The sequence below is a fragment of the Haematobia irritans genome, chromosome 3, assembly GCF_050003625.1.
Source record: "Haematobia irritans isolate KBUSLIRL chromosome 3, ASM5000362v1, whole genome shotgun sequence".
In the NCBI taxonomy this organism is placed as follows: Eukaryota; Metazoa; Arthropoda; class Insecta; order Diptera; family Muscidae; genus Haematobia; species Haematobia irritans.
The window spans coordinates 170,138,410-170,162,380 of record NC_134399.1 but is presented as its reverse complement, the minus strand read 5'-3'; the positions used below and the strand labels follow the sequence as shown (position 1 = coordinate 170,162,380).

General features: G+C 31.0%; 1 protein-coding gene across 1 annotated transcript in view; it reads left to right on the top strand.

The window, feature by feature from the left end:
• The first annotated feature begins 9,367 nt into the window (after positions 1-9,367).
• Positions 9,368-23,971, top strand: part of LOC142230075 (inactive dipeptidyl peptidase 10) — a 616,597-nt gene continuing 601,993 nt past the window's right edge. The window contains exon 1 of the mRNA XM_075300703.1: positions 9,368-9,502. The gene's annotated coding sequence lies outside the window, so the exon portion shown is untranslated. The remainder of the gene's footprint in view (positions 9,503-23,971) is intronic.

Genomic DNA, 23,971 nt, shown 5'->3' with positions numbered 1-23,971 from the left:
TAGACCGATCTCCCGATTTTACTTCTTGGGCTTATAGAAACCGCAGTTTTTATTCAATTTACCTGAAATTGGAAATCTAGAGGTATTGTCGGACCACAAATACGTGTGCCGAAAATTGTGAGTATTGGTCCATATTTTGGTATAGCCCCCATATAGACCCATCTCCCGATTTTACTTCTTGGGCTTATAGAAACCGCAGTATTTATTCAATTTACCTAAAAATGGAAATCTATAGGTATTGTAGGACCACGAATACGTGTGCCAAAAATTGTGAGTATCGGTCCATATTTTGGTATAGCCCCCATAAAGACCCATCTCCCGATTTTACTTCTTTGGCTTATAGAAATCGCAGTTTTTATTCAATTTACCGGAAATTGGAAATCTAGAGGTATTGTAGGACCACAAATACGTGTGCCAAAAATTGTGAGTATCGGTCCATGTTTTGGTATGTTCCCCATATAAAACGACCTCCCGATTTGGGGTCTTGGGCTTATAGAAACCTTATTTTTTAGCCAATTTGTCTGAAATTGGAAATCTAGAGGTATTTTAGGACCATAAAGAAGTGTGCCGAAAATGGTGAGGATCGGTCCATATTTTGGTATAGCCCCCATATAGACCGATTTCCCGATTTTACTTCTTGGGCTTCTAGAATCCGAAGTTTTTATCCTATTTGCCTGAAATTGGAAATCTAGAGGTATTTTCGGGTCATAAAGAGGTGTGCCGAAAACGGTGAGTATCGGTCCATATTTCTGTATAGCCCCCATAAGAACGATCTCCCGATTTAACTCCTTGGGTTTCTAGAAACCGTAGTTTTTATCTGATTTGCCTGAAATTGTAAATATTCTGGTATTTGAGGCTCACAAAAACGTGTATCGGATTAGGTTTTTATAGGTCCATTTGGTAATGCCTCCCTCACTTCTTGAGGGTGTAGAAGGCGCACTGATGATGAAAATTATTTTATAATTTTTTTGCACACTTAAAGAGATGTTAATGATACCTCTAAAACTCAAACAAAAATGGTTCTTATAAATCCAGAATCTGATATAGTCCTCATGGATGAAATCTTTAAATTTATCTTCGGGAAGTGTCCTCAAGTCCTCAAGCCCTCCTGAAATTTCAAAGGAAACCCTAATATTTGGTTCATGGTGGTGGGTATTTAAGATTCGGCCCGGCCGAACTTACTGCTGTATATACTTGTTTTTTTATATTATTTTTTTAATTTCTTTTATTGATTTTTTATGAATTTTAATTATCCAAATTTTAAAAAATTAAAGGATATAAAAAATTTTAAATTTTCATATAAAATAGCCTAATTTCGTACTTTCTAACACTTGCCCAAAAGGACTGCATCGGAAATAGACAAAATCGATAGGGGATTCCCGGATGTCCTTAAAAAAGAAATAAATTCCATTTTTATTTTGCTGGAATATTTCACCTGATTGCCTATCTTAGTGAAATTGGATACGTATCGATGTCATATGGTATCTCACTACCCTTTACAATTTTAAACACATAAGATCGGATTTGTATGTGACTCCCCTTAATTTTCTAAAATGCGGACATAGAAAATAGCAGAGCGAAGCATTGTCTGAGACTTAGGTTTATCTCTCAAACATTTTTTTTATAAAAATCCCTAAAATGATTCGATGTATGTTACTAATTCAGTAGGGTGTTTGTTTAATAAGGAACATTAAAATGTTGAAGTTTTCATTGTAATTTAAATGCACAACGGTTATATGCATATCACATTTTTCTAAATTTTATTTTTTAGCGTTTTTTTTTTTTCAAAAATGGTGGTTGTATCTTAAAAGATACAGAGCGCTTTAAACTAACTTTTTATTTACAAATAAACAATTTGATTGTAATAGAGCATAGAGAATAGACATATTTTTATACTACATAAATATTTTACTAACATTCCTTCTCTTTCTGGTAAAACGTAATTATTCTCCAATTTGTAGGTTTATGAATTTTCAACCCAAAATTTTACATTTTCTTTCAATTTTGGTTTCAGTTTACACAGAAGTGCTATAGATTTTCCAAAAAAAGAATAGTTTTTCAAATTGCGCTATGATGTTTTAAATGCAACAAACATGATTTCGTAGAATTCGGTCAAAATTTTAAAACGAAAGAATTTTTTCCAGTTTGAATCTGAAAAGATACAGTGCGCATTTAAGGGTTAATTTGTTAAAAAGCTTCGTCTACATCGATGTTTGCATCTAATGATTTAATCTGTGCTCCAAAATTATTTTATTTGACAGAGTGAGTAGCATCTGTGGATCATCAAAATTGATCATCACTTCACATACACTGAAAAAAAAAGCATGTCCGGTTCCAAAGATTTTGTCTTTACTTGAAAAATCTTGGTATTGTTCCGACCCAAAGAAGCGGAGAATACAAGTAAGGATACTTTTAAGACACAATTCTCTTTCAAATTTAGATTTTGTGTACTTGCTTCTAGTAAGGAAATTTTAACTTTTCGCTTTTTCAGCTGTTTTTTCGCTTAATTAAAGGGTGATACGGTCAAAATTTGGTCAAAATAAACTTGACGTATTTCTTTCAATTTTGCATTTAAAAAACCTGAACACATCTCATTTTGAAGGTGTGTGTGAGTAGAATGTTGCTCCTATTTTGATTTTGGAATTCACTCTTCAGTTGTCAAAATGCCGTCCAAGCAAGAAGAGCAGCGTATCAAAATTTTGCTCGCGCATCGCGAAAATCCGAGCTACTCGCACTCGCAAAGCTGGCAAAATCTCCAAAAGTTGCCAAATCAACCGTTACAAATGTAATTAAAGTGTTTGGGGAACGTTTGTCGACAGCCAGGAAGTCTGGATCGGGGGGAAATAGAAAACCGGAAGCCGCTGAGACGACAAAGAGAGTTGCCGGTAGTTTCAAGCGAAACCCTAACCTCTCTCTCCGAGATGCCGCAAATAAGCTGGGTGTATCGTCCACAACCGTGCATCGAGCCAAAAAACGAGCCGGACTATCGACTTACAAGAAGGTAGTGACCCCAAATCGCGATGATAAACTAAATACGACGGCTAAAGCGCGATCCCGGAGGCTGTACACGACGATGCTGACGAAGTTTGACTGCGTGGTAATGGACGACGAAACCTACGCCAAAGCCGACTACAAGCAGCTTCCGGGATAGGAGTTTTATACGGCAAAAGGAAGGGGAAAGGTAGCAGATATTTTCAAGCACATAAAACTGTCAAAGTTCGCAAAGAAATATCTGGTTTGGCAAGCCATCTGTACCTGTGGCTTGAAAAGCAGCATTTTCATAGCTTCTGGGACTGTCAACCACGAAATTTACGTGAAAGAGTGTTTGAATAAACGTCTGCTGCCTTTCCTGAAGAAACACGGTTGTTCCGTACTGTTTTGGCCGGATTTGGCATCTTGCCATTACGGTAAAAAGGCCATGGAGTGGTACGCCGTCAACAACGTGCAGGTGGTTTCCAAGGACAACACGCCATAGCTCCGCCCAATTGAGAAATACTGGGCTATTGTCAAGCGGAACCTAAAGAAGACCAAAAAAACTTCTAAGGACGAGCAGCAGTTCAAGGCAAACTGGCATTCTGCGGCGAAGAAGGTGGACAAGGTGGCTGTACAAAATCTGAAAGCAGGTGTCAAGCGTGAGGCCCGGCAATTCGGATTTAGAAAAGCGAAAGCCTAACAGAATATTTTTCCTGAATTTTATACTAATTGAACTTGAAAAAGAAATTTAATTTGATTTTTTAAATAAACGATTTCACCGATTTACACGCGTTTTCCCTTGACCAAATTTTGACCGTATCACCCTTTATAAGGAGAATACGACTTCATTGAAAAATTTATCGACTTTTGGACAAGGAAAAAAACTTTATATTAAAGAAATGCGTCTTCTATGCTAAGCAAAATTTGCATTCGTATTTTAAAGACATGAAATCTTTGATCTCACGACAATATTTTTTTCAGTGTAAGCTTGTAGCTTATACTGTAGCATCTCGCTCTAGATCGTAACTTTCACGATATTAACTACTTTTTCCTTGATTGCAAAAAGTCCTTTTTGCAGTCTGTAAAACTCTATAAATTCTTCAACTCTATAAATTCTTCAAATAAATTACTTTGCCCTAATCATTCCTATGTAAATTGTTGAACTTTTGCAAATTTCTTCCCAGAATTTTATTATTTATTTTTCTCTTGTATATTTAACAATCATCTAATGCTGTGCAAACAGTATTATAGTCCATATCTTAATAGTAATACTACCTTAATAAATAATGCAACAGCAGATGATAGAAAATCCTTTGAGGCAAAATCTTAATTAAAGCAAACGTCATAATTCACAAATATTGACCTTAGGCATATAGAAATCTTTAATTAGTTATGTTATTTTGTATTTCTTTGTAAAAATCCTAACATCATATCAAATACATCGCTCTCTCTCTCTCGCACACACACACATACCTAAGCCAATTATAAGCATCTGTTTAGGTAGCTAATTTACTTTGTGTAAGAATAGGGCATATTTGGTTTATTTACTTCAACTAAAGTCCTAATATTTGTGCCACAATTCTTTGTGTCTTGTGTCCTTCAAGTTTGTCCAACGTAGCTTACCTCATTCTCTCCTCCACTCTCTTTACTCGACTGTGATATAATTTTTTTATTGTTGTTGACCCCCCAAAACAGAAAATTCTTTTATTACTTTGTGGTCTAAGTCGGCCGATGAAAAGCATTGGCGGAAAATCTTTGAACAAAGACAAACTTGGTATTGTGGGATTATAAGATTAAGTGATTATACGATTATATTTATTTTAGTTTTTTTTTTTTTGCTTTCCGTCATCGCTCTGCATTTACATTTCGCTTTGCGATAATCGTAGGGTTTCAATACAAAGGCTATAATTTTTTGTGTGTCAAGGACCTAGGTTAAGTTAGGCACTCCAGACTCACTCAGTATCCCAGCAAAAAAAAGCGTCGCCAAAAAAGTAATGAAAATGTTCTTTTTGGATCCGGAAGTGGTGCAAAATTGACGCAGAAGCGATGCATTTAACATGGGCTTGTCATAGGACGGAAGTCCTCCATTTCAACACCCATTGCACTGAATGTGCATCACTTTCTTAGGTGTGATCAGAATTCAATGTTTTGTATGTAAATAGAAAACTTTCTGTGATATTTTGTCAAATAAATAATTTGTATAATCTTTTATAATTTTTAATGGATTCTAACGCTTGTCTAAAACGTTTTACCTCAAATATTTTCAAAAATTCACAATTTTTATACCCTGCTCCACACTGTGGATTAGGGTATTGTAAGTTATTAAACCCAGAAGGGTGTTGCAAACATATGTCTTTGGCAAAAATGCTAAGGGTGGGCTCCTGAGTCGATATAGCGAGGTCCGTCTGTCCGTGAACACATGTTTGTAATAAAAGTCTAGGTCGCAGTTTTAGTCCAATCGACAAATTTGGCACAAGTATGTGTTTTGGCTCAGAATAGATCCCTATTGATTTTGGAAGAAATCGGTTTAGATTTAGATATAGCTTCCATATATATCTTTCGCCCGATATAGACTAATACGGTCCTAGAAGCCAGAGTTTTTCCCCAATTTGGTTGAAATTTTGCACAGGGAGTAGAATTAGCATTGTAGCTATGCGTGCAAAATTTGGTTGAAATCGGTTCAGATTTAGATATAGCTTCAATATATAGCTTTCGGCCGATTTACACTCATATGACCACAGAGGCCAATTTTTAGGTCCGATTTAGTTGAAATTTTGCACATTGAGTAGAATTAGCATTGTAGCTATGCGTGCCAAATTTGGTTGAAATCGGTTAAGATTTAGATATATCTCCCATATATAGCTTTCGCCCGATTTACACTCATATTACCACAGAGGCCAATTTTTAACTCCGATTTAGTTGAAATTTTGCACAGGGAGTAGAATTATCATTGTAGCTATGCGTGCCAAATTTGGTTGACATCGGTTCAGATTTATATATAGCACCCATATATATGTTTTTCTGATTTCGACAAAAATGGTCAAAATACCAACATTTTCCTTGTTAAATCGCCACTGCTTAGTCGAAAAGTTGTAAAAATGACTCTAATTTTCCTAAACTTCTAATACATATATATCGAGCGATAAACCATAAATAAACTTTTGCGAAGTTTCCTTAAAATTGCTTCAGATTTAAATGTTTCCCATATTTTTGATTACTAACATTGTGTTCCACCCTAGTGCATTAGCCGACTTAAATTTTGAGTATATAGATTTTGTAGAAGTCTATCAAATTCTGTCCAGATCTAGTGATATTTAAATGTATGTATTTGGGACAAACCTTTATATATAGCCCCCAACACATTTGACGGATGTGATATGGTATCGAAAATTTAGATCTACAAAGTGGTCCAAGGTATAATATAATCGGCCCCGCGCGACTTTAGACTTTCCTTACTTGGTAATTGAGTATTTGTGAAAATTCAATTAACATTTTAATTGGAAATATTTTGTTGATATTTTTTCTGTGTGAACTGCTTTTGGAGTATATCTATCATCTATCAAACCCCCCTGAAATTCTGAATAGTATTAAGTAGCCCGCTACGACGAAGAGTTTTCAAAGTAAACTATTATATTTGATTCATATATGGTGGGTATTTAAGATTCGGCCTGGTCGAACTTACTGATGTTTATACTTGTTGTAATTACAAATTGAATTAATGTAATAAAGGAATTCATTTTTTAATACATTTTTTTCTCAGCCTTCTTCCCGCTTATCGTCTGATTCGTTTCCGAGCATATCATTATTTTCTGTTAGTTCTCTATTCATTTCGTAAAATGTTAAATTTGATTACGTGAAATCATATTCCTATTATTTAAATTTAAATAAAATATTTAAAACTTTAACCATAGACATTTTTCCGAACTAGCCACACGCATGTAAATATGCAGTGCCAATTCAATAACACACTATAACCACAAAGCCGCAAATAAAGACATAATTCAAAATACAATGTTCCTTGGCCTCGACCCCTATTTGTTAATTTATGTGGGTGTTGATAGTCGGAGTTGAGACCAATGTGTCTGTTAAGCACAACGCCAAATCACACACACACACCACCACCATCATCAGAATCATGGTGATATGTTTTCTGCTACAAACACCCATACATTTGTATGGGCATGTGTGTGTTATGTTTAACAAAATATGTATTTTACTTTTAACTTGTGCTGTTTAGATTTGTTTATTCCCTCTTTCGCGCCTCTCTCGCTTCGACAAAAAAAAAATGCCGCATAATTTTGCCATAAATTGTTTACGATTTCAAAACAGCTTTTTGCTAGTAAGTCTCGACCAACACGCGCCCGCCTAATCGCATAACCATCTCCCAGTTTATTGGTTATGTGGAGAGAGGATGAGGGACCTTGTAATACATATAACGCTTTTACTTAGAAAAACCCTCTAATAATGCTATCAATCCCCCTTCTTAGAATTTTTTTTTGTGATTTCTTTTTGCTGTTTTGGATTTCGTTTTATGTGATTTTTTTTCCTAGAAAATCCATTTCATTCATTCTCCTTTTACCCCCCGTGTGTATATCATGAGACAATCAACAATTGACCTTCTTTTTCACAAAGTAAAAAGAATTCATCCTACCGCAATGTTAATTGCCCTACTCATTTGGTTCCAAATCCAATTCTTCTTACTTTTGTTTTAGTTCCTTTTTTCGTTTGGTTTTTGTTTTGCTTTCCCTGTACTTCCAATTCAAAGGTAAACACACACAAAGCACGTTGCATTAACACGTGACTTGTTGATGGTCGCATAAACATTGGAAGCTTGCAATCCACATGTGCCGCAAACAAAAAGCTTTTCTTTATATGCATTAAAGCTTTTTTTCTTACTGCCAAAGACCGTAAGCTTTAATGCACTCCACCCTAAAGTTCAAGTCATCAAACAGATGGTCTTTTTGCACAGCATTCGAATGAATACGAATATGTGTGAATATGTGTGTGTGTGTTTGTGTGCGTCTCTGTATTTTTGTTATGTGCAGATATCTGTGGATTTCGGTGTTAATGGCCCCACTGACACAGTATTCTTCAGTTCGTTTTGAGCTTTCAGCCGGATATAACGCAAAGGCGGTGGCGGTTAGTTTTTGTCTCTCCTCCGTTCTTGTTGTCCTGTGAAACGGCAAAAATTAAATGTCATCTGGCATTTTAATGTATACAAATCCATTGAATTAAAGATCAAAGAAAGCCACAAGAAAAAAGAAACCAACGTCAACGAAACGAAATCAGTGCAAGAAAATAATCATTAAAGTGAAAGCTTGGTTTTAAGGAAATTCAACATCAAAGATGCAATGTTTAAAAAATCCCGCTAATGAAAGATTATAAAATTCGAATTCAAACATAAGAGCGCAATATAAAAAGGATTTATGAGTGGGCAAACATTTTCGTTTGTTTTATTAGCAAATCTCAAGTGTAATTCAGAAATTGGATTTAAATACAAAGGATAAAAATTAAATAAAAAAAATCTAGAAAATAATTTAAAATCCGCGGAAATAAAAAATATTGTTAAATTAACAAAAAAAGAAAAAATTAAAAACTCTTAAAAAAAAAATTAAAGAAAATTTCAAGAATATACAAATGATATAAGGAATAAAAAATATTACTATATTAAAAAAATATATCAAAAATATAGGTAACAAAATATTGGAAAATTAAGAAAGTTTTAAAATAATTACATAAATTTTAAATTGTTCAAAATATTATAAAAAAATTGTTCTCATTCATAAGCCTTGAATAATAGTTAATTTTAAATAAATTGAAATAATAGATAATAGATATTTTTGAAATTTTTATCTCTCAATACAAAAATAATAATGCTACTCAGAATATAAATAAAAAAAACAAATATCATAAAAAAAACGAAAATGCAGTTAAAATTATGTTTCCTCAATACCAAATAAGTAAATAAATTCTGTTCAAAACTAAAAAAAAAAAAAAATTAGAAAAGAAAAATAATACAAATAAATTGCAACTTGCAAATAGGCCTAAATATAAAATATTCAAACAATATCCACGTGGAAAAAATATTTAATTTAAGAAGTGATTATTTTATAAATATCCAAAAATTTATTCGAAGAAACATAGAATAATATTGATTTAAATAATAATAAAATTCAATTGTGCAGCTATATTCATAAATGTCAAAACATTAGATTATTGAAATTTTTAAACGTATGTTAAAAAAATATACAAAATTGATTAATAATGGAATCTATAAAATACAATTTTAAACGTGCTTTAATATAAAAAAATATAAGCGTTAAAAAAAAACTAAATGTAAAATTTAAAAATCTTCATTAAAGTGCTTATTTTATTAACAAAAAAATACTTCGAATTCTATTCCAAACTAGCATATCTCATAATAAAATTTAAACAGAATTGCTGCATTATATTTATATTTAATTGTTCTTCCATAATAAAAATACTAAGAAATTAACCAAGTCAAAAGTAAGGGCATCTAAAGAAATAGGTAAATATTGTGAAAAAATTGAACGGTTTCAAAGCATTCCCTAAAAATTGCCTTGGCTCTTCGGGATAAAAATTAAAACAATCTTTTTCGCAAATTTTATGATACTTTTCGTAAATACAATGATTTTTTTTATGAAAGGACGAAAAATATTTATTTATTTATATTATGAAAATTGTTCGTTACTTCTTTGTAAATCTGCATTAGAGGTGTGCACGTGAGTAATATTTTACACGCGCTCACGCACACTCCCGACGGAAAAATCTTTCTCACGCACGATATTGTTTGGTATGACTCACGCACACTCACGAAAAGAAAATTTCGTGACTCACGAAAAATACCGTGACACACGAAAAATGTCGTAACTCACGAATAATTTTATGAGTAGTTTACCTTAGGATCATGTCTGAAAACATGAGCATGATTAAAATCGAGAGCGTTATTTAACTTTGTCACTAAAGTTGTAAATGAATTCAACTCGTAAGCATTTTATGTCCGTGGGCGGGATTATTTTCATGAGCAATTTTTTCAGAAATTCGTTACTCACGCACACTCACGATGAAATTATTTTCATGACTCACGTTAACGCACGACATTTGGTTTACTAATCACACACACTCGCGCCGTTGCCATCAGCGTGACTCACGATTCACGCGCGAGTCACGACAATTTCGTGTCACGTGTACACCTCTAATCTGCATTGGCCCAAATTCTATTAACAATTTATTTTTGAAAATGTAAGGTCCAATGGATTTTTCGAGCCCCAAATGCAACACTTTTACTTGTTGATTTAGCCCGAAAAGGGCTTTGCCGAGACCCAAACATATTTTCGGTTAGGTTAGGTACAGTGGCAGCCCGATATATCACGCTCTTGGACCATTGTGATACCACAGTAGTGAGCTTCTCCCGTATAACTGAGCGCTGTCCGATTCTATGTTAAGCTCAATGACAAAGGACCTCCTTTTATAGCCTAGTCTGAACTGTGTTTCACTTTATGGTAAAATCACTTAGAGAAGATTTGAAACGCTTAGAAATGTCACCAACATTACTGAGCGGGGAAAATTCACCGCTTTTGGTATTTAGTCGAAACTGGATTTTAACTCACAACAGATGTACAGTTTGGCTTATATGTATTACAATCAATTTCAGTTTGCTGTAATTACCATATTTGAGAGCTGAAAGATTTATTCCAGTAACAATTCATTTTAGTATTGACAAGCTTATAAAATCATTATAAAATGTCATCATCGCGGGATTTGAATCTGTTCCAGTTGACTTTTCCAGTTTTTTTTTGATCTATTTCAGTTGACTTTTTCAAATCCATGGCTCTTCTTTTGAGATTGTTTGGCAAATTATCAGAATTGTTTTTTTTGAGTTAACATGGAAAACAGGCCGAAGCTTATGTACCCTCCACCATGGATTGCGTAGAAACTTCTACTAAAGACTGTCATCCATAATCGAATTACTTGGGTTGCGGTAACACTTGCCAATGGCACGGTATCTCAAAACTTCCTAAAACCGTCTTTTAACTTGTAAGTTAGCTCATACGTGGTATATATTAGACAAAAAAGGTATATATAGGTAAGTCTGCAAATAATTACGAATCGATACGGACTTTTGCGAGGTAATTAGACAGCCAGAATCGAAATATGGGGGTCGCTTTATATGGGAGCTTTGTACAATTATGAACCGATATGGACCAATTTTTGTGTGATTAGAGATCGGTTTATTTGAGGGCTATATATAACTATAGACCGATATGGACCTAGTTTGGCATGGTTGTTAACGGCCATATACTAGCACAATGTACCAAATTTCAACCAGATCGGATGAATTTTGCATTTCCAAAAGGCACCGGAGGTCAAATCTGGGGATCGGTTTATATGGCGGCTACATATAATTATAGCCCGATATGGACCAATTCCCGCATGGATGTTAGATACCCTATACTAACACCACGTACCAAATTTCAACCGAATCGGATGAATTTTGCTCTTCCAAGAAGCTCCGGAGGCCAAATCTGGGAATCGGTTCATATGGGGGCTATATATAATTATGGACCGAGGTGAACCAATTTTTTCGTGGCTATTAGAGACCATATACTAACACTACCTACTAAATTTCAAATCGGATTACATATGCTTCTCTCAGAGACTCCGCAAGCCAAATCTGGGGGTCCGTTACGGGGCTATACGTAAAAGTGGACCGATATGGCCCATTTGCAATACCAGCCGACCTACATCAATAACAACTACTTGTGCCAAGTTTCAAGTCGATAGCTTGTTTCCTTCGGAAGGGGCGGACATGCTTAGGTCGACTCAGAATTTCACCACGACTCAGAATATATATACTTTATGGGGTCTTAGAGCAATATTTTGATGTGTTACAAACGGAATGACAAATTTAATATACCCACTGCCGCCAAAATTTTGTAACATAGCAAACGTCTGCATTTTTTTAATTTTTCCGTTTCAATTTTTCCTTTTTTAGTAGATGTACGCTTTTTAGAGTGTCCCAGGTTTAAATTTAGATCTATACGTATTTATAGTAAATTGGACACATTTAACGTGGCTGATATTTGTAGACTTTGTGAAAAATTTGAAGTAAGTCAAGGTGAAACACATGCATTTGGAGCCATAGAAGTCCAAATTAAACAGCTATTAAAATGTTTCTACAGATAGACATACGTACGAAAATTGCTAAATCGATTAAGTGTCTGACCATGAATATTTTTGTCAAAGATCCTTTGTGTCTATCATAACAAGACGGCGTTGTCACTTCATATATATATTGTAACTAGACTTGCCAGATGGCCGATATTCGCCTGTATTGTCCCGGAATTTCGTCTCCAGAAAGTGTCCCGAAACTTTCACAACATTTGCCAAAAAAACCGGGAATTTCAATTACTCAAGGTATATGTTTTAATTTTTTTCCATTTCTTAGAAAAGAAAATGATTTTAAATTAATCGCTTTCAACGATATTTTTGGTTTTGGATTTGCATACTTTTTTAAAGTACATATGTCTGTCAGATTTTGTAACATTTCATTCTCATCAATATGAGAAACAAATCAAATCATTGTTTTTCGATTCATCAGCTGTCACTTGAGCAGTAAATATATAAAAATATACGCAAATATCTAATATTGTTTCAAATTCACGTTTTTCTGTTATATGCATTTTTACAAATTATAAATCAAGTCTATACTCCCTGCCAATATTTTTTTAGTGACACTATAACAATCCCCAACTCTGACGCGAATGACCATGTCCATGGTGATATCCAAATTCCCAGTATCGAAAGGCACTACCAAAGAATCAACGATTGTCATCTCAGACCTTAAGTTTGTTTGCCAAAACCGAAAGTACGAGGGCAGTTCGGAAACTTTTTAGCCTAGCACAAAAAGCGCCCAAAGAATGCAAAAACAATTCAATAGGCTTGTAAGGTTATGGCAACGGTTTTTGGGACTTCAAAGGTATTTTATTGATTGACTATCTGCAAAAGGGTAAAACAATAAATTCAGAGTACTATTGCAACCTTTTGGATCAATTAAATGTACAAATTCGAGAAAAACGTCCTGGCTTACAACACAAAAAAAAAATTTCATCAAGACAACAAATCAGCGCACAAGAGTGTTTTAACAATGGCTAAAATCAACGAATTAAAGTACGAGTTGCTTGACCACCCACCTTATTCTCCTGATTTAGCTCCGATTGACTTTTACTTGTTCCCATATCTAAAAAAAAAATCCTTTTTGGCAAGCGTTTTACCATAAATGAAGATGCAACTGTAATTGTAAACCACTATTTTGAAGACCTTGAGGAAAACTATTTTAATCAAGGGATAGAATTGCTAGAAAAACGTTGGACTAAGTGTATTGAAGTTTCAGGAGGTTATATTGAAAAATAAAAATATATATCGAAAGGCACTACCAAAGAATCAACGATTGTCATCTCAGACCTTAAGTTTGTTTGCCAAAACCGAAAGTACGAGGGCAGTTCGGACACTTTCTAGCCTAGCACAAAAAGCGCCCAAAGAATGCAAACACAATTCAATCGGCTGGTAAGGTTATGGCAACGGTTTTTTGGGACTTCAAAGGTATTTTATTGATTGACTATCTGCAAAAGGGTAAAACAATAAATTCAGAGTACTATTGCAACCTTTTGGATCAATTAAATGTACAAATTAGAGAAAAACGTCCTGGCTTACAACACAAAAATATAATTTTTCATCAAGACAATGCACCAGCACACTAGAGTTTTTAACAATAGCTAAAATCAACGAATTAAAGTACGAGTTGCTTGACCACCCACCTTATTCTCCTGATTTAGCTCCCATTGACTTTTACTTGTTCCCAAATCTAAAAAAAAAAATCCTTTCTGGCAAGCGTTTTACCTCAAATGCAGATGCAACTGTAATTGTAAACCGCTATTTTGAAGACCTTGAAGAAAACTATTTTAATCAAGGGATAGAATTGCTAGAAAAGCGTTGGACTAAGTGTATTGAAGTTTCAGGAGGTTATATTGAAAAATAAAAATATTTTTGAAAAACTAACTATTCTCTTTCATTGATAGGCTAAGAATTTTCCGAACCGCCCTCGTAAATAGGAGATTAGTTTTCCGTATTTAAGAAACAAAGTTTCCCAAAAATATTTACGTTTGATATAAAATCACGGGAGAAAGTTCCAGAGGCTCCAACATACACCCAGAGAAGGAATATGATCACCTCAAACATGTTTTAAGAGCAAAATATTATTTTTGGATGGTGACTATGTAACATGGTTTTCGCAACCATGTTATTTTCTGGGAAATCATGTATCTGATTTCGGCAAGTAGGTTATATTTGACGAGAAAATAAAATTTTAGTGACAAACATGTTACATGGTCACCATACAAAAATAACATTTTGTTCTTGAAACATGTTTGAGGTGATCATATTCCTTCTCTACGTGTATTTAGGAATTTCAAAGACTGCAGACAATAACGACTACGCCATGGCCAGAGAGAAGGAAAAGCGCTCTTCTAAAAAAAAAAGAAAAAACAAAAACAAATGTCAACGTGTAGATGTCCCACCTCAGTAATGCTGGTGACATTTCTGAGGGTTTCAAAGCTTCTCTAAGTGGTTTCACTGCAATGTGGAACGCCGTTCGGACTCGGCTATAAAAAGGAGGTCCCTTGTCATTAAGCTTAATGCCCTTTACAGACTATCAGTTATTCCGGACGACAGTGCTCGTGTCGAACATATCGCATATAACATATTGGAACATTATCAGTTAAGTCCGAAGGCATAATCAATACTGCTGCATGTTTATGGGATCGATAACACATTTACCGATTATTTAGTCATCGCCGACAAGTCGTTTGGTTTGCGTGGTCCATAATGTCAACCTAAGCCTTAGTTGCATCAGCGAATGACTAGCTACAATTTTGAAAAATTTTAATTAGTATGGAAATTGGCTCTAATAAGCCAAAACGTAATTTTATAAAATTGTCTCTAAACAAAAATTCACTTTTGCAATACTCAAGTACTTCTTTCCTTCTAGTTTCTGCAGAAATTTTGGAAAGAAAGGATGAGCAAATACCGGCCGTCACGTTTACTGCACCATCAAGTAGTTCATTGTAATTTCGGCTTGGAGTCTCCAATTGAAATAACTCTATTCTCAAGTTTTTTTTTTTTAACTCGTTAATAACTTCCTGATAATTTCAATTTTTTCGCACATATCATCATGTTGAATATCATTCGCTGCCTAGCTGAAGGGGCTGAAGTATTTTGAGTTTGCGACGTTTGCCACTTTTCTTACATTTACGACGCGTATGTGACGTTTACAACTTTGCGACAGTCGCAAACCTAAAATAGCTTAATACAAACCATCTCTGCTGAATAGTCTAAGTGAGCCTGATACATCGGGCAGCCACCTAACCTAACCAAACCTATAGATGTCGCACAATGCCTGCAGCTTTGGTATACTGACGTTGCGGTCGAAGCGCTGTTTTGATAAATTCTTTATAAAGGCATCAGCAGTTATTATATCGAATTGTCTCCCAAAAAAATTAGGTTCTAAATCCTATTTTCCTTATGTTTCGTAAAGCCGGCAGAGAACTGAACTGGGTGACACAGACGCAAACTGTATGATATTTGAGAGAAACGCCGACAAACCCTGCATGGTATTAGAGAAATTTTCCTCATGACTGCCACCTACTGATCCAGTTTCGTTCTCTTGTATTTCTTCCTCTCTGTCATATGCTAATTTACCAAGTGATAAAATATGGGCAATTATTTCTGAAAAATTTGTTTGTTTTTGCTTGTCCCGACAAATTCTGGAATTTCGGCAACCATTATCTGGCAACCCTAACTGTTAGACGCTATATTCCTTTTTTTAATGAAATTTTCTTTGTGTGTATATATTTTTAAGGCGTCAATTGGTTCATCTTTTTTGTACTTGCAGCATACTCTCTAGACCTCTCTTTATAAACACATATGTGCTTATAAGGAATTTCTAAATGTATATCTGTTTGCATCCACACATATTATTAAAAAAAAAAAAAAACAATTCTATAACCAAGCTATTCTACAACCTCTTATTTGAGCTTTCTGCCCTCATATTATTGCAAAGTATCTTCTACAAAGTATCTTCACAATGTCCATTATCCAATTTAGAAATGATGCCATTTTTGTATTCCAAATATGAAAATTTTTGATACAACCATAAAATTTGGTAGTTGACGCCAGTTTAATCGGTTAAAATGTCAATAACTTTTGTCCATGTAGTTACTTTAAATCTACTACATTATGTGCTAGTTTCAACTTTAAAAACAACTCGCTCTTACAACATCACAATAATAACTCTCCATTTCCCCCCATCTTGCAATTGTAAGCTCCAAGTAAGTTAACGCCTCAAAATAACCAAAGTAATGTTTGCTCCATCCATCATTCTACGAAAATTCTTATAAATTTGTATTTGATTTTGGTTTCCTTTTTAAATGTTATCAACTCGGCGGCATCTCCCCCACTACCTTGCAGATACATGCCGAGTAACTGCGGTTTGAACAAAAGCATCTTAAATTTCAATTCAATTCAATTGAAGAAAGCAGCCGGAGTAAACAGACACAGTTGTACGGTTGTTGGTTGTGGATTCCTATGCAAATATTGTCACGCGGTTCCATATCCTCAATGCAGGAATGGGCGAGCTAAAAAAATAAAAGCTGTAAGAAAATAGTCTATTGTAAATAATAAATATTAGAGTTGGTGTAATTCAACACACCATAGATAATGCAATGCCAATAGCAAAGAAAGACGATGAGATCTATGGAATTTATTTGGATTTGTGTGATTTTAGTTTGTTTGTTATTTCGAATCTATCTCGAGCAGTGTTGCCAGCATTATTCTAGCTGTTGTCTTTAAATCAGGGCTCTTTATTTGATGTTGTTTTTTAAAAATATTACTCTTCAAATAAGAGGTACTTCACAAGTTTCCTATAGAAATAAAATTTGGACAAAAATTTCTATACAAAAAAAAAAGTTTTGACAAAATTTTGTATAGAAATAAAATTTTGACAAAATTTACTTTAGAAATAAAGTCTTGACAAAATTTGCTATAGAAATAAAATTTTGACAAAATTGTCTATATAAATAAAATTTTTTCAAAATTGTCTATATAAATAAAATTTTGAGAAAATTTTCTATATAAATAAAATGTTGACAAAATTTTCTATAGAAATAAAATTTTGACAATATTTTATATAGAAATAAAATTTTGACAAAATTTTCTATAGAAATAAAATTTTGACATAATTATCTATAGAAATAGAATTCTGATAAAATTTTCTATAAAAATAAAATTTTGACAAAATTTTCTATAAAAATAAAATTTTGACAAAATTTTCTATAGAAATAAAATGTTGACAAAATTTTCTATAGAAATAAAATTTTGACAAAATTTTCTATAGAAATAAAATTTTGACAAAATTCTCTATAAAAATAAAATTTTGACAAAATTTTCTATATAAATTAAATTTAGTTAAAATTTCCTATAGAAATAAAATTTTGACAATATATGCTATAGAAATAAAATGTTGACAAAATTTTCTATAGAAATAAAATTTTGACAAAATTTTCTATAGAAATAAAATTTTGACAAAATTTTCTATAGAAATAAAATTTTGACAAAATTTTCTATAGAAATAAAATTTTGACATAATTATCTATAGAAATAGAATTTTAATAAAATTTTCTATAGAAATAAAATTTTGACAAAATTTTCTATAGAAATAAAATTTTCTATATAAATAAAAGTTTGGCAATATTTTCTATAGAAATAAAATTTTGACAAAATTTTCTATAGAAATAAAATTTTGACAAAATTTTCTATAGAAATAAAATTTTGACAAAATTTTCTATAGAAATAAAATTTTTACATAATTATCTATAGAAATAGAATTTTGATAAAATTTTCGATAGAAATAAAATTTTGACAAAATTTTCTATAGAAATAAAATTTTGACAAAATTTTCTATAGAAATAAAATTTTGACAAAATTTTCTATATAAAAAAAAAAATTGGCAAAGTTTTCTATAGAAATAAAAGTTTGACAACATTTTCTAAAATAAAATGTTGACAAAAATGTTTATAAAAATAAAATTTTGACAAAATTTTGTATAGAAATAAAATTATGACACAATTTTCTATAGAATTAAAAATTTTTACAAAATTTTCTATAGAAATAAAATTATGAAAAAATTTTTTATAGAAATAAAATTTTGACAAAATTTTCTAAAGAAATAGAATTTTGAAAAAATTTTCTAAATAAATTGACAAAAATTTCTATAAAAATACAATTTTGACAAAAATCCTATAGAAATAAAATTTTGACAATATTTTCTATAGAAATAAAATTTTGACATAATTATCTATAGAAATAGAATTTTGACATAATTATCTATAGAAATAGAATTTTGACAAAATTTTAATAAAATTTTCTATAGAAATAAAATTTTGACAAAATTTTCTATATAAATAAAATTTTGACAAAATTTTCTATAGAAATAAAATTTTGACAAAATGTTCTTTAGAAATAGAATTTTGACAAAATTTTCTATAGAAATAAAATTTCCTTCTCTGGGTGAAGAAACAAATAAATCATAAATATTAGTGCATGAGCATTTCATTATGTTTCATTCTACGAGAAACAACTTTTTTATTTCCGTTATAAAATTACGATTTCTTTGAATGTATGTTGAGATATATTGAACCATATATATGAACCAGAAATGACATTCATAGTTTATAGCTAACCACGTAATTTGGTCACATCAATCTTGGCCTGTTATCTGTTTTTGACGTTTTCAGAAAAAAATGTATAACTTTATCACATTAGCATATAATTCAACACATGAATCCATTCCATTTCATCTCCATTTCCATGGATGCTGACATTGCTCGTCGATTCTCTTTTTTTTTTACAGATAATGTAAATCTTATCAACTTTTTTCTTCTTTTTTCGTTTCTTAAAAAATGTAAAACTCTAAGAAAAACAAATCTACGTTCTAAATTAACTTTTAGACACCTGACATTTTGATTATTGTTCGCAGGGGCTTACATATGTTTCTTGTCTGCCAAGAGCAAGAAAAAATGGAAGAAGTAAAAGAAATTATGTGAGGAAGGATGTGAGAAGCTTACCAAATGAGGAAAATTTGGATTACACATGGCCACGTATGCAAAATTTATGTTTTGTCATATGATGATAACGAACCAACAATGTTGGTTAAATCAGATAATAATTTGAGTTAATTCTCCAGGAACATCTGGTAGGGGCTTACATGGGAGATGTTATTTTTTGTTTATTTAAAATACATTGTGTGATTTGCATTTGCTCGGGGGGTAGATTTAAAAGCTACTATGGCATGACTGACTTCATCAACAATATAAAATTAAATAAAGAACAAATAAGTGCAAGTTTAAAAAATCTAAAATGTAACAGAGATACTTTAAAGTAAAAAATGTTTTCTAAATAAAAAAAAAAAAAAACATAGAATAAAAATCCTTAAAATAACATAAATTAGCATTTAATTGAAGTAAAGTTTGGATTTTAAGTCACAGTAATAAAAGTCACAGTTTTTACATTCCGAGGCAGTTCTTTATTACTTGAGTTGGCAGAGAAGACATCTGTGCTAAACCAAACGAACAAGAGTGCATTTTTCGATTTTTTTCAATTTAATACGTGACAAATTCGCCACAAATGCAACCTAAAATAAAACCACGGCATTCGCCTAGCAAGGCTCCAATTAACTTCTGGCTACTTTAAAGACTATTGACCTAATATGAAAGAATTGCAACCCAAATAGTAGCACACTCAACTTACAAAATAATAAAAAGGAATTTCTGTATAATAAAGAAGAAAGTTTAAAAATGTTCTTCACTAATCGTATGACGCAAGTTTTTGTCTGTTTCAGGTTCAAGCCCATATCTGTTTCGTGTAGAAGTTCATAAGCACATGAGAAATGTTAGTAAAAAACTATTGATTTGCGCATAATGTGCGGGAATCTGATATGTAACCACTGTTGCCACAGTTGGTAGAATTCTACCAATAATGGTCGATTTTTTATTGTTTGATAGATTGTTAGAATTGTTGATTGTTTGATAGATTTTGCCAAATATTCCACTCCATCTAAGAAGTAATTCCTTTACAAATTTTCTATAGACAGTAAAATTTTGACTAAATTTCCAATAAAAAATAAAATTTTGTTGCAAATTTTTCTATAAAAATACATTTTTGACAAAACGTTCTATAGAAATAAAATTTTGACAAAATTTTCTATAGAAATAAAATTTTGACAAAATTTTCTTTAGAAATAAAATTTTGACAAAATTTTCTATAGAACTAAAATTTTGACAAAATTTTCTATTGAAATAAAATTTTGAAAAAATTTTCTATAGAAATAAAATTTTGACAAAATTTTCTATAGAAATAAAATTTTGACAAAATTTTCTAAAGAAATAAAATGTTGACAAAATTTTCTATAGAAATAAAATTTTGACAAAATTTTCTATAGAAATAAAATGTTGACAAAATTTTCTATAGAAATAAAATTTTGACATAATTTTCTATAGAAATAAAATTTTGACATAATTTTCTATAGAAATAAAATTTTAACAAAATTTTTATACAAATAATTTTTTGACAAAACGTTTTCTAGAAATAAAATTTTGACAAAATTTTCTATAAAAATAAATTTTTGGCAAAATTTTCTTTAGAAATAAAATTTTGACAAAATATTCTATAGAAATAAAATTTTGACAAAATTTTCTATAGAAATAAAGTTTTGACAAAATTTTCTATAGAAATAAAATTTTGTCAAAATTTTCTATAGAAATAAAATTTTGACAAAATTTTCTATAGAAATAAAATTTTGACAAAATTTTCTATAGAAATAAAATTTTGACAAAATTTTCTATAGAAATAAAATTTTGACAAAATTTTCTATAGAAATAAAATTTTGACAAAATTTTCTACAGAACTACAATTTTGACAAAATTTTCTATAGAAATAAAATTTTAACAAAATTTTCTATAAAAATAATTTTTTGACAAAATTTTTCTGTAGAAAAAAAATGTTGGCAAAATTTTCTGTACATATCAAATTTTTACAAAATTTTCTATACAAATCAAATTTTGACAAAATTTTCTATAAATTTTTGACAAAACGTTCTATGGAAATAAAATTTTGACAAGATTTTCGATAGAAATAAAATTGGCAAAATTTTCTATAGAAATAAAATTTTGACAAAATTTTCTATAGAAGGAAATTTTTGACAAAATTTTCGATAGAAATAAAATTCTGACAAAATTTTCTATAAAAATAAAATGTTGACAATATTTTCTATAGAAATAAAATTTTGACAAAAATTTCTATAAAAATAAAGTTTTGACAAATCTTTCTAAATAAATAAAATTTTTATTCGTTTTGTTTTGCTTTTGTTGGGTTTGTTGTTTTTTTTTATTGCAGCTTAAAACCATACTTTGGCTAAACTACAAGTGTAGCTTAACCAACAGAGGAAAAGAATGTTTGTCAAATTTATTTGGGCAAAGCCCTATAAACTGCAAGATGGTAGGATGGACGCACGTTTCGGAATTACCACATTCCTCGTCAGTATCCTCTACTTGCAGCAAAACTATCAACCAATTATCAGAATAAATTCAGGCAGATCATTAAACCCAACAATGAACCAATTTTGACAAAATTTTCTATAGAAATAATTTTTTGACAAAATTTTTCTATAGAAAGGAAATTTTGGCACATCAAATTTTTACAAAATTTTCTATACAAACCAGTTTTTGACAAAATTTTCTATATAAATAAAATTTTTTCAAAATTTTCTATACCAGTAAATTTGTGACAAAACGTTCTATAGAAATAAAATGTTGACAAAATTTTCTATAGAAATAAAATTTTTAACAAAATTTTCTACAGAAATAAAATTTTGACAAAATTTTCTATAGAAATAAAATTTTGACAAAATTTTCTGTAAAAATAATTTCTTGACAAAATTTTTCTATAGAAAGAATATTTTGACAAAATTTTCTGTACAAATAAATTTTGACAAAATTTTCTACAGAAATAATTTGTTTTGAAAATTGTCTATAAAAATAAATGTTTGACAGAACGTTCTATAGAAATAAAATGTTGACAAAATTTTCTAAAGCTATAAAATTTTGAAAAAATTTTCTATGGAAATAAAATTGTGACAAAATTTTCTATAGAAATAAAATTTTGACAAAATGTTATAAATGCTATAATAAAATGTAAATAAAATAAAATTTTGATAAAGATTTCTATACAAATAAATTTTTTTCCAAATTTTCCTTAAAAATAAATTTTTGACAAAACGTTCTATAGAAATAAAATTTTGACAAAATTTTCTCTAGGTATAAAATTTTGACAAAATTTTCTATGAAAATAAAATTTTGCAAAAGAAGATTATATTGTTTGGTAGTTTTTTGGTAAAATTTTCCTCAAATTTTTGCAGATTATTTTTGGCTCGAGTGGCAACCGTGTATGTAACCAATAATTGTTCTAAACTTTATTTGTTATACTAAACAGATTTCAAAGCAATCCTCAAATTTCTACAACTTCCTCATTAAATACCCAATTTCCCAAATCAAATATTTCGTTCCCATCCAAGAAAAAATCCCCAAATGGTGGGATAATCCCCAAGACAGACAACGTCGTACATGGAAGCAAAGTGGCCTGATAAATACGTATTTCCTCCAATAACAATGAAATGTATCTTTCCGTCTGTTTAAAGGTGATATCTTATCTATGGGTTTCTGTAATTACAAAGGTAATTGGACATTCATCATCAATACCATTATCGTAGTATAAGTATCTATAAAAAAAGGTATTGAATGAAAGTAGCATCGGATTGCATAGATTTTATTTTAAGCCAATATGTCATGACCACTCCACTCTTTATATGGTTTTCTTATTTCTGTTTTATATCTCTTTTATATTTTTCTTTTCACTGGCGCACGTCTCCTCTAACGATTGTTTTTTGTTTCATTTTTATATTATATATTTCTGTTTTTTTTATGTTTGCCACAGAAGGAAATGTCATCCCACAGCCATTTAAAATGGGAAACGGAAATGAATGTACAAAGAGATATGAAACAAAAAAAAATAAAAACGGCAAATTGCTCTAAATTGTAAAAGGAAATAAAAAATTTCAAATAAATTATTTTTGTTTTTTGTTTACAAAGGCAAGCAGGAAAAAGATGTAATTGGAAGGCGCCAACCCAACTGGGAATGGTTATGAGAAACAAAAAATTTAAGTTTCGGCTATTACCAAATTTGGAAAAATTTATTTTCGATTTTTAAATTTATTTCAAATTCGACATTTGACTTTGTGACTTTCGACCTTTTGATTTGTCAGCACAAAGAGTTCCTCTCCGAGGGCGGAAGTACTCCGTTTTTTGGATCCTTCGCAATGCATTAAAAGTTGTCCCTTAGAAGTTCATTTAAATGAAGAAATTTAAAAAAAGAATTATTTCTTCGTCAATTTCACTTTTTTATGAATATATTTTATTGCAGATTTATTTTTTTATTATCTATTTTTTCAATTTGAAAATTTTTTCGCTTCGATCAAGTGTTGAATGTGGGTTTTTTTTGGGACTATAACAGAACACTCAGCTTAAAATGTTTGTGTTATAATCGCAATATGATACCAAGACCTAACATCCTAACTACTTCTTGAGATCCTCTTTATTATTATTAAAAAAGTGAAGAATGAAGGTTCAAATCTGACCAGCGGTGAGCTTTTTATCAAACCTTTTTTAAATTGTTTTTTATGTTAAACATTGTTTTTATTTTTTTTTCCACATATTTTTATATAAATATTTCATTGCTGTTAAAACTTAATAGCATATTGAAATCTTTCGTAATCTGCAAAATCTTCCCAAAAGCATTTTCATGAACTGGCCTT